This window comes from Scomber scombrus, chromosome 7 (assembly GCF_963691925.1).
Source record: "Scomber scombrus chromosome 7, fScoSco1.1, whole genome shotgun sequence".
Lineage (NCBI taxonomy): Eukaryota > Metazoa > Chordata > Actinopteri > Scombriformes > Scombridae > Scomber > Scomber scombrus.
Genome location: NC_084976.1, coordinates 17,808,083 through 17,819,937, shown reverse-complemented (window position 1 = coordinate 17,819,937; position 11,855 = coordinate 17,808,083). Strand labels below are relative to the sequence as shown.

The 11,855-nt window shown below is 41.3% G+C and overlaps 2 protein-coding genes across 2 annotated transcripts in view; one reads left to right on the top strand and one right to left on the bottom strand.

Annotated features, from left to right (window-relative positions):
* Positions 1-11,855, bottom strand: part of slc50a1 (solute carrier family 50 member 1) — a 390,175-nt gene that overhangs the window by 191,473 nt on the left and 186,847 nt on the right. The gene's annotated exons all lie outside the window — the stretch shown is intronic.
* The window catches only part of shc1 (SHC (Src homology 2 domain containing) transforming protein 1), a gene marked incomplete in the record, with an annotated part of 12,868 nt that continues 11,191 nt past the window's right edge, over positions 10,179-11,855 (top strand). Inside the window, 1 exon segment of the mRNA XM_062423390.1 lies at positions 10,179-11,855.

The window sequence follows — 11,855 nt, the reverse complement described above, 5'->3', positions numbered from 1 at the left end:
GATATTGAACCAAAGTGGAAGGTGAATTGTTCATGTTGCTCAGTATTTTATTAGCTTGAGAACACATTTTTGATTTTAATATGAATTTTATTTTAGAATAAATCAAGCTCTGAGGATTGTATTTATCATCCCAGACTTTCTGAGGTTGTACCAGTCAATTGAAGGAATCATGTAATATTTACTGTAGCTGTCAAAACATCAAAACATAAGTGTTAATTAAGAGTTAATATAATAATTTGATGGTATTTAAGGTTTTCTTTCTTCTTCAATAATATTAAGATAAGAAAAGATTTTAATTATTATTAAATATTACAATACAAACATGCCCGGTGGATGCAAAATATGTTCAGAAGTAATGGTTTTGGTAGGTGTAGCTATATGTATATGTAATAGGCTATATGTGAAGTAGTGAATACAAAACATGTAGTGGTGTTATCTACACATGCAAGCTATATTTCTATGTATTGTAGTCCGTGTGCCAGAGTCAGATTGTGTGCAATAGTCGAGTCAAGAGCGCTCAAGGATGAAGGAGTGTGTGAGGTGGGATGGAGATAATGGTGCTGGTGGGCCTTCACAGCTGGTTTATCCATAGTTCTTGGGGTACAGTCTGATGGCAGTGGGCACAATCGAGTGCCTGAAACACTCTGGCTTGCCCTATGGTGGAATAAGTCTGTGACTGAATGAGCCACCCATTTTCTACAATTCGCCATAAAGTAGTTATCATACAGTAGTGCAGATATGTATATGAAGGTGGTATGGATGTTTTCATCAGGAAAGGGAAAAAAACTGATGGAAAGGTTAGAAAATAATTTGATAAAATATACTCATTGCAAAACAAAATATTTAGATAAGTCAGTTTTTTTTATATTCAAGTCGAAACAGAGATAGTGGTAATTATGAGGTCATTTCAAATCGCTACTGTCTAGCCTAATGATGTTGATGTTAAAAAAAATGAGAATTTTGACTTAGTATCTCATAATTTTAATAACTGTATTATCTCATAATTTTGATTTATCATGAATATTAATATATTTGTCATTAAGCTCATTATTAACTGTGACATGTCAAAATGTGTGCTGTGAAAAAGGCCTATTATGCATCCATCCTGGGTGCATGTGAGCAAGCTTAACTGGAGTTGTTTGGGTTGAGTCAAGTGCCTTGCTCAAGGGCATGTTTACCTGTTGATGGTATTTTTAGGTTATGGCTTCAGCAGGGAGATTACATTGCTTTCCTTTTATTCTAATATAGTACATTTTGCAGCCAACACTTATGTACTTTTACTTATGTAGGATCTTTCATGCAGACATTTACTTGTAATGGAGTATTTATATATTGCTGTATTGGTATTTTTACTAAAGTCATCACAGTGACTATTACAAGAAAGTCACAGTTTGAAACACAGTGAAGTACAACAGTCATATACTTCTGTGTATTTTCCAAATAGCCCAGTATTTTAACAATTTAAAGTCCTGTAGTTTATCGGTACAGTATATCCAATAATACTTCAGGCCTTAAAGTTGATGATAACAGCCTACAGAAGTAATTTATTTTTATTTATCTGCCTGTATTTTTCCAAATACATGGTTTTGTGGAAGCTAAGAAGAAAAACAACACTTCACTTGTTTGCATATGGTATTTATTTAAGGTAAATTCATTGCTAATGTTTTTGGCTTGCAATCTGGGATTTCAACATTTGCGTAATCCGCATTGAATAGGCCAGGTGCAAAACAGGGCCAAACACACACACACACACACACACACACACACACACACACACACACACACACACACACACACACACACACACACACACAAACACACACATCCGCGGCCAGATGACGTTGCCATTTGTTCGCGGAAGTGGCTTCTGTCGTGACCGTGGAGGGGGGGGAGGCAGGGGGAGGAGGAAGGGAAGGAAAGGGGAGAGGAAAGAAGAAGTTTAGACACATCTCTTTATGAAGTTAACCAAAACTGTAAGGCGCCGGGCGGAAAAAAATAACTATCGACCCTTAGCCCTGTTAGATGAAATTTAGGTTGAAGTTTGTGTAGTAACAGCTTGGTGGGCAGGAGGAGCAACTCGACGGAAAGGGAGGAAGAGAGCTGGTAAGTTTGCTCGTCAAAGTTGACCACACTTTTTTTGGACTTCTGCGTGCTGTGCGTCAGTGTGAACCACAGTTGTTGCACTTATGAAAACTTTGAGGAAATGTTTCACTCACACTCTTCGTGGTGGCCGTGGGGAAAGATTGTTCTGCCTTTTGTACAACCGTAAGCTTGTGTTATTGGGCTACATTTGGACGGTACAGTGTAGCCTGCCGAGTTACTGTAACAGTGTTGCTCATAATCACACATTAGTTAAATAATTAACTTGTATTCGCCCTCGCTCTGTCAAAGGACTTTCGTTATTTGAGGCTTAAGTTTCAGTGGCTGCCAGTAAAGCCACATTTAAGAATTACAGTCGCTGCGAATCACTGTAGCTTAGTTTAAAATAGGCAATGATAAAAAGTCAACTGAGTGGCCCCAAGCTTGAGACTTTTCAGCAAATGAATACATAAAAGGTCACTAAAATGCCTTTTGGTTATATTCTGTATTAGAGGCAGCAATACTCTCAAACTGAGTTAGAGCTGAAATCATTAGTTGATTAATCATTTAGTTGATCCACAGAAAATTAATCTGCTACTACTTATAATAGTAATATACTTATAATATTTGATAATCAATTAATTGTTTGAGGCACTTTTTTCATCCAAAAATGGCAAATGTTTACTGGTCCCATCTTCTCCACAATGAGTATTTTGTCTTATATGATATTAACCTGAACATCTTTGTGAGCTGTAGAGCTTACTAAAAAAACTCTAAAAGAATTGTGATGGACACTGTTGCCTTGCCTTATTATTAACAGAACAAAATATAGATTCATTAATAAAATAATTGGAAGATTGATATCCCAAGTTGCAGCCATGAATTGAGTTTTTAAGGAAAAAATCTGTACCGAAATAGTCCTGGTAGTCCCAAGAGTTGAGCTGAATCACTCCAAGTTGTAGTGAGTTGTCAGTGAGATAAGCCTTATAGAGCCTATCACAGCGTGCATGCTCAAATCTGTTCAGTCACACAGTAAACTTGCGGTTATGGTCCACTATTTCTTCTGTGTCAAGCGTATCCATGGAGACCTATCAGCAAAACACACCCGAGATGTGTTGAAACAGGGTCACTGTGGCAGAGTGAAAGTTCACCATGAAGGAGTGAAGGACAGACAGACTATTATGGACACAGACTCAAGGGTATGAGGGATGATTGAGGCGACTGAAAGCAGTGGGCTCGGTGCTCTTATCAGGGTCAGCCACACCGCTCAGCCCAGCAGCCCCTGACATGATATTATATGGCTATCTCCACTGATAAAATGGAAGGGGAGGAGAAGGTCCAATCAACAACGGATCCAAAAAATGGTAGCCTAGATTCAGACATATGTCAGGAGCCAGTCAGACAAGACGCGAGTGCACCTACACACACACACACACACACACACACACACACACACACACACACACACACACACACACACACACACACACACACACACACACACACACACACACACACACACACACACACAAATACACACACTCTCACACACTCAAACAAGGGCAAAAACAACACAAACAGAGGGACAGTCCAGGACATAATCTGTCAGTCAAAGCGGAGCATCTCAGGCACTCTATCACAGCATTGGCACAATCCAAAATCCGCTCGATTAAAATTGGATCTGTCCAATTCTGCTCAAACCATATCAATCAGCAGTGAAAGCTTCAGTCATGACTGACGGGCCAGCGTGACACCTGTGATTGTTACAGCTTCACTTTGACAGCTGTGCGTGCTTGTGCATGCAGACATACACACAGTCACTCCAGAAATAAGCTTTGATTTTTGTAAGCAGTGAATGCTAGCGCTGATATTAGCCTCGAATTAGTCTTGTGCTACTTGAAACTTTGCCATTGATAAAACACAGTGGTGAGGTGCTAAGCTGCTGTAAACATGTTAAGACGGTTGATCCCCACATCAACAAGCTATAATGCAATTTTGTGTGCTTTTCTCTCAATGTGAGGATGTTTGTCTGGGTCTTTTGTGTCTGATGTGTGTATATATATCTGCGTTTCGGTGTTGGGGTTTGTTAGTTTGTGTGTTTCTATCTAGTGTGTGTGTGTGTGTTCTGGTAACAAAGTATAGGAGTTTGTTTTTGAGGTCATAGCATGTGGTTGTCCGTCTCTACCTCTGCAAAATAGGACTGAGCGTCAGCTGTGTTTCCTCCTGCACCGCTGCAACATACTCAATGCTCACTACACAATGTGTGAACCACAATTTGATTAAAATCTTTTGCCGTGTAATGTGTAAAATGAGACATTAAAGCAGCTTGTGTTATGTACATAAACAGAACTTAACTCAAACTTTGATTGATATCGGCCGTATTGAATTGCCGTCCACATGTGCATCACTATGAATCTGTTGTGCAATGTATATTTTGAGAACGGGTTTTATCATGGCCTCTCTTCTCTCTTTATGCAAATAGCTGAGATTGCATGTTCGCAAGTCACCTCCTTATGCAGACTCCTCCACCCTTCTTGGTAATGTGTCTGGGCGTGAGATTGAAGTGCTCTGCCAAGCAGGGTCACTAGGCTCAGGTTAATGACTGGTCTGGAGCAGGCTTAATTCTCATTTCCTAGTTGGTTCCCTGGTTGAGTTGTTATCACTCGTTTAAAGCTCTAGATTGTTCTGAGTAGTGATTGCTGAGAATAATACATTACCAATAAGATCATTATCACACCTAAGACAATGAAAAATGTAACTGCTTGGCAGATGAAGAGCATCGCAACACTTTCAATATGAGGGGGGGCGCTTTATTATAATGCTCTAGTTATAATTGGACACAAATGAAAGTTTGTGAAAGTGGAAAAAATCAATGTTTTCATTTGAGCAGCTGAGAAAACCTTGACTGCGAAACTTTTTTGCTCAAACAAAATGATCAGATAACACAACCTAAATAGTAATAGTAGTATGGTTGTACAGTAAAAAAAGTATTGAATCAACTATAGCTTGGATTTAAATGCGTTTGCAGACCAGGGACTTGGAAATACCTCAGTCTCTTACCAATTAATTTTTACAGCTGTTTCCTCATGCAGCAGTCTCCTCATACAGGAACAGGTCTTGAGTTAATGTTCACCTCAACTTGTTAACAATAATTCTGGTTAAGTAGACTAGGAATATGTTTGAATTTGGTGTCAGTGCAGTACCTGAGTTTTTGGTATCTTTGTCAAAGCAACACTTTACGGATGCCTTATTTTAAGCAATATAAACCATTTTTTCCATAAACACTTTAGACAGACTGGGAACTTAGGTGAAGAGGTAATGTGGTTATGACAAATATGACAGTTAAAGCTAGGGGGAAGTTGAGGCAGAGAGTGACAGAAGGAGGGTAATGATGGAAGGAGTGTGGTTAGAGGGGGTTGGTGGAGGGGGTTGGCGAAACCCAAAATAGCCAGCTCACATGTTTGCTGTGTGCGTGGTGAGCTATGAAACAGGCAGAAAGGCCTCCTGCCGAATGCCTGGCTAATCTAATGTTCACTCTCACCCTAATTTTTGAAAATTTAATTGCCATTCGGTTGTCCACGTGTACGTGTGTGTTTGCACATCTTTTCCAATCAGTGAGGCTTTGCCTTGTCAGTCACGCTCCCTCCCACTGTTCCCTGAGCTCGTCATCTTTATCACTGTCTTACTTGTCTCCATAATGTGAACTGATGTTAGACAGGGTTTAGACGTCACTAGGCCCGTTTAATCATCCACGCTCGTTTTTTGGCCTAGTGTGAGTGAGGCAGGTCAAATCAAATTACACATACACAAACACACACAGACACACACACACACACACACATGTGCAGTATAAGAGCAGACAGCAGATGTGGCCCTGCAGCGTATGCATTAGATCCAGAGCCCTGTCTCGGTCCGTCTGACTGTTTCATCTAATAAATACTGAGCAGCAGCTTCCACACAGTTTTATTCCATCCATGGCATGCTTAGAAACAAACTCGCATTGGGCAAGCCGAGACACAAACATCCTACACATGCGGTCCTTTCAGTTAATTCCTTTCATTCCAAAGCGTGTGTTTCAACATGCACACTGGATTATTGCTTTTCTCTTCTCACTGTTGCTCTTTCTTACTCTGACTCTCTGTTGCTTTCTCAGTCTCCCTCTATCTCTGTCTAATGTCAATGTTGTGTCTCTGTGTGCTTGATCAACTGGGCCATTTATATCAAGGAAGGTCCCATGACCCTCTTCACAGCTGATCCAGGGAGCAATGCATGCTGGGAGTCAAGAAGCTGCAAGGGCGGCATTGGAGCATGCTGTGATTGGCTCCTTGATTTTTTTTTTTTTTTTTAATTTCGCACGTGTGTGTATTGTGTGCTGATGTGCACTTTGGTGTTTTTAGGGCTACAGACTCACAGGCAGCCTGTGTTGGCCAATGGAATATGTGGTAAGACATTCAAATGATATAATCACTGAATCAAAAACACACTGCAACACAGTGGCAATGGGGTCGCTTTTTCAAACAATGTAATACTAAAAAGAAAGGTCAAAACTCTCATATCTCATATGTACTGTAAATCAGTTTCTACAGTGACATTTAAACATTACTGAGAGGTTTGTGTAAATTTAGGGCTGCATGATTAAAGCAAAAATGCTAAAAATGATTTTTCCAGATATTGTTAAAAAACATAGTTTTTAGTACAAAAATCATGGTTTGATTCATTTTAAATGTATCATGAAATTCCTAAGATGTGCCCTACATTTTTATTTTCAATTTATTACAATTGAACTTAATTCAAAAAAATGTATTACAGTTTATTAAAGTTTTACACTTTGAAATGAAAAAGTGGAGCTTTGCTTGAACCATTAAGTTTGGTTTTCTCAGCAGCAGAAAACTGGGGCATTATTCATCAGACTGTGAGCCAAGCGCAGTCTCATAAGGAACAATGCTGTATGATACATCACATAGTTTCAGCCCGTACAGTCATTTGAAAAACAAAATATTTTTACTGTATTTTTGGTGGTCTCATTTAAAGGTTCTCTGTGGCAGCATTCAAAAAGTTTCAATATAGCTGGTGTATCAGTGTTCCACAATCGTCTGAAACTGGGAACTGAGGTCATGCATGATTAATTATGCAGTACCTGTGTATGTAAATTCATTGTGGTTTGAGTGAGTTATGGTTAACTGCACTCAGTTGCCAGTGTATTAGGTACACCTAGGCTAAAACGAATGCAGTCCTGCCCTGCAATACACGTTTAGAGAGGTGCTGACTCAACTTTATTCATTTTGGAGGCTCTAGTTTGTGGTGCTGATAAATTGTATTGAATTATGTTAAAAAACTGAACATTGTGAGCCTCATTACAGAAGGCTGTTATATTATACTGCATTCAATTAGGTATGTGTACTTAAACACTGCCTACTGAGTATGAACAGTAGTCTTTTTAATATAAATTCATGGTGGTAAAAGGAAAACACACAAGATCATCCTCCTGTCAACCCCAAGCCACAGTGTGTCAGGTGTTTGACTGGTTATAGGCATGATTTGGGCTTCAGGTGGAGGGCGCCTTCTTAAGCAATCAAATCGCTGTGTGGTGTAAGGTGACGGCTATCATCCTGAATGCAGTTTCTCTGATTTTCATCCTTCACATCCCTAAGGGCACTAGACTAGCCGACATGATCACAGTGTAGTGGTCAAACGTTGTACTGCAGGGACAATATGTTGGGGTGTCATGTGAGAACTCCTTGCTTTCCACTCTGTCGGTTCCTGTGTACCTCTATGCATGCTTTCCTCTGCTTTCCACAACACTGCCTTCTCTTTAGATGCACTTAAATGTCGGGAACAATCTTTGGGATCTCTGCTTTCTGTCTGCCGTTATAGAATCACTTGTTATGGTGCTTGCCTGATAGTAACCTGTCCTTTCCCCCTAGAATAGCTCTAGCCATGTAATAACAAACAGAAGATTTATTATGTGAAAAACGGTTGATTTTTCTCTCTTTTTTTTAAAATCTGTCCACTTTCATCAAGGTTATATAGAGTGACCTCATGTCACACTGCACAGGCATCAAGAGAGGGTGAATAGTCGCCACCCTCTCCCTTTCTCTCTCTCCCTCTTTCACTCTGTTTCTCAGGTTACCAAACATGAATAAGGGAGGAGCCTTAAATTGCTAACATGGACAAACCCCCCCTCCCCACTCACCCCCCCTTTTCCTCCCTTATTCCACATCTCCATCTCCCCTTGGAGTGTGTGCATTAATGTGCAGGAGCGCAGCATCTTGCTGTGCATACACATGTACACTGCTAAACTGAAGCTGCAGAGAGGAGGTGGGGGGAAGGGGAGGAAACAGGAAGGAGGTAGGATGGGAGAAAAAGAGGTGGGGAGGGCAGCGAGGCAACAGCCGCGCGTGTGTGTGTGTGTGTGTGTGTGTGTGTGTGTGTGTGTGTGTGTGTGTGTGTGTGTGTGTGTGTGTGTGTGTGTGTGTGTGTGTGTGTGTGTGTGTGTGTGTGTGTGTGTGTGTGTGTGTGTGAGGCAGAGAGACGGTAAGAGAGAAAATGGGAGGCAGCATCACCCACCCAGACTGGGAGGAGGGGAGGACAGACAGCGTGCTCGTCCCTCACACAGAGGTGGAAGGAAAGTGGGAATGAGAGACAGACGTGAGGGGAGAAGAGGAGCACAATGAAGAAGTGCCATTGTCCATCCTGGCAGCTCTGCCATTTCACCATCTGCTGAGAGAGAGAGAGAGACAGAGGAGGGAAGAGAAGAGTAAAGGAGATGAGGAAGCCAAACAGAGGAGAGGATAGATGGAGAGGAGCTGCCGGCAGTGACTTTGTGAATTAATCGAGCGGAAGAGCAGCTCAGAGGAGAAGCACGTTTTTCAGGGAGTGGACGGACGGAGAGCCAGAAAGAGGAAGGAGAGGACGGATGACCGGACAGTCTGTGGCTGTTTAAACATTAATATGGTTCTCATGTGAATATGGAGCCCAGCTTTAGATGAATCACCATGGATTATCAACTGTATGCTTTTTAAACCAAAAAAAGGAACTATTAATGTTTTGCCATTCATTAAAAACTCTTTGGGAAATTGATTAGACTCACTTTATACAGGACAGTTCAAAATACTTTTTTTTTCTTTTTTGGAAATATAGACTCTTTGTGACTTATGATTATCTATTCTCTATGAGCATAGGATCTATTCTGCAGGATGTTATACAATCATTATCTTTGTTAGCTGCTGCACAGAATATTCAGGTTGTTTTTATGCAAGTTTTTTAAACAACGGTGTTTTAGTGGTCAGTGTAGTTAGTTAGTCAGTTAGTAGTTGGTAGTGTTATTTCTACTGTTATTAGAAAAGTGATTGTTGTTCTTTTAAATAATATCAGACATACAGTTTTAAATGCCCTAGTTGGAGTCAGTGCATGCAGCCGACATGGGATGTCAACATTGATTGGGTTTTATGGCTGGCGCGACGCCGGTCAAACTTTGATCATTTCCTGAAACCTATTGATCTTTCTAGGAGTCTAGTTTTTTCTTCCTGTTAGATGAGAAAAAGCTCTGATGTTCAGCGTCTGATGCGGCAAGTAACTGCTGCCATGTGATTTTTGACCAAGCAGTTATCTCTTTGTCTGAAGATTTCTACAGTTTTCGGGACTTCTCGGTGTATATATCCTCCGCAGGCATCTCTTTTAATGTCTGTTGCCATAGCAACAGGCGGCAGCTGCAGACAGAAAAAGATGTAAAGTTCTTTTTTCCTTGTCTTATCTTTTAAAACTGGTGCTGCTCCATTTGGTAATTGTATATACTGAGTAGATAAGATACAGTAGACTGGGCTAGTCCATTACTGTGTGCAGTTTTTAGAGTTTATTTCGTTGGCCGAAATTTTTTTCTGTACTAGACAGTCTTTGTCGATGCAGAGCTCAGCAGCCTCAAAGAATCAGGGTTGTTTCAGGTCCCCTGTCTCCCCCTCCTCATCCTGTATGTTTGTCTTGTGCGAGTCAGCTCAGCCCTGTTTGTCCTGATCTCAACTTTATCAACAACAGCTACCATCTTCATCAGTCAAGCTGATATGACATTATCAGGAATGACTGGCTGAATTAGATTATGGTACTGGTTCCACTTGTACATATCACTCTGTGCAGCTGCTTGGCCATCAGGCCACTAATCACTGATTATTAGGTGTGCTATCTTTGTGACAGTCAGTTCCTTTTACTGTCTGTGTGTAGGTGACTCAGGATTTATCCTCATGTAGAGGGTCATCTCCTCTGCAGTCACCTGACCTTCACTGTGTTCTGTGCACTAAAGCATACTCGGGCAGGACGAGGGTTAACTCTGCTCGTACCTATACTTTTCCTCTCTAGTGTTAAAAAGTCAATTTATGTTGGGTTTTTTTTGTTGCCTTTTTTAAGTGCTGATTCCCTCTCTGGACTAATCTTATTTAGGGGTGTGACTGACTGTTTTTTTTATTCAGCTTTGATTGTCCAAATACTGGGTGTCTTGTGTGACTTTTCCAGCCATACTTCTTTACAGCTTTCCGGAGATCATCCCAGCCTGTCAGGCAGTGCGTGAGTGTGACTGGTTCCTCCATGGTGCTTTTTGGCCAAGACCAGATGGATGACTAGCTAGAATTGCTAGACAATCCCTCTGTGGTGCTAGACTGGTGTAGGCGACTGTTCCTTTGCCATGCATCCAGCGCCCACTACAAGCTGGCGCACTGTACTTAAGACACTGTTAAGTTCTCAAATGTTAGCATGTGGAAAAATCAGCTTTTTCATTTGGCGTCACTGAAACATTGGTGCCAAATTTACAACCTTGTGTAAGTAGTCTAGGCAAGGTGTGTGCAAACCTTGCTCTCTTTCGAGGGAGTAAAGGTCAAGAGATTGTAAATATGACCAGTGCCTCAACAGCACTGAGGTGTAGTCCAGCCAGCCAGCTTGCTGCACGACTGTAGGTGTAGCCTTGCCTCCTAACGAGGTCAAACCGCTGCAAACTGTTTTGTGCGTGGGACTTTTGGTTGTGAGAGACTGTTAATGTAAACAGACTGTTGTTTGCTCTTGAGGTTGGACTATGCAGAATATGAGATGTAATATGTTGTCTGTGCAGTAGTTAGCTGAGAGCTGACCTGCATCTTGATAAGCCTGGCCTTAGATAAGAAAGGAAGCAGTACCAGAATATAACACTTGGCCTGTTCATATCACATGGGACTGTGTCAACACTCTTCTCTCAGGTAACTGACTATAATCTGGGCTTGTTGTTTGAACTAGGCAGTAATGATATATCAGGGCGGGAGCAGTTGTGCATATAGAGGTCAGCATAACAACAGAGAGCAGTTTTAATCGAGCAATTACAGCTGGGTGAGAGAATTCACGTTTAGCTCTGATGATCCTCCAGCACCATTCAGGGAACCCTGGGTTGGGAGTTCAAATCAGACCAATCAGTTATCATTACCATCACAACAAGCCCACCGGTAGTCGTCATCAGCCAGTGACCTACATTCTCCAGTGTTACATCACCACCGTGCTGCAGTGTGTCACTGTACCAGACACAGACAACATCTCAGACTCAACCTACCACTTTCTAATGGTGCTCCAGAAAACAAAACATCCTATCCTAGGTGGCCAGTTTTAGGTAACACTCATGAACCGAGGCAGCCTCACTTGTTTTAGACATATCAGGCACTTCGGTCAGGAACGGGCCCAACTTTGCTGGCCCAGTCTTAAGTACTAACTTTTTTTCGTTCTCTTTTCTACTGGTGTCTAAATAGGTGACCATGCCTAGCCTTTAGCCA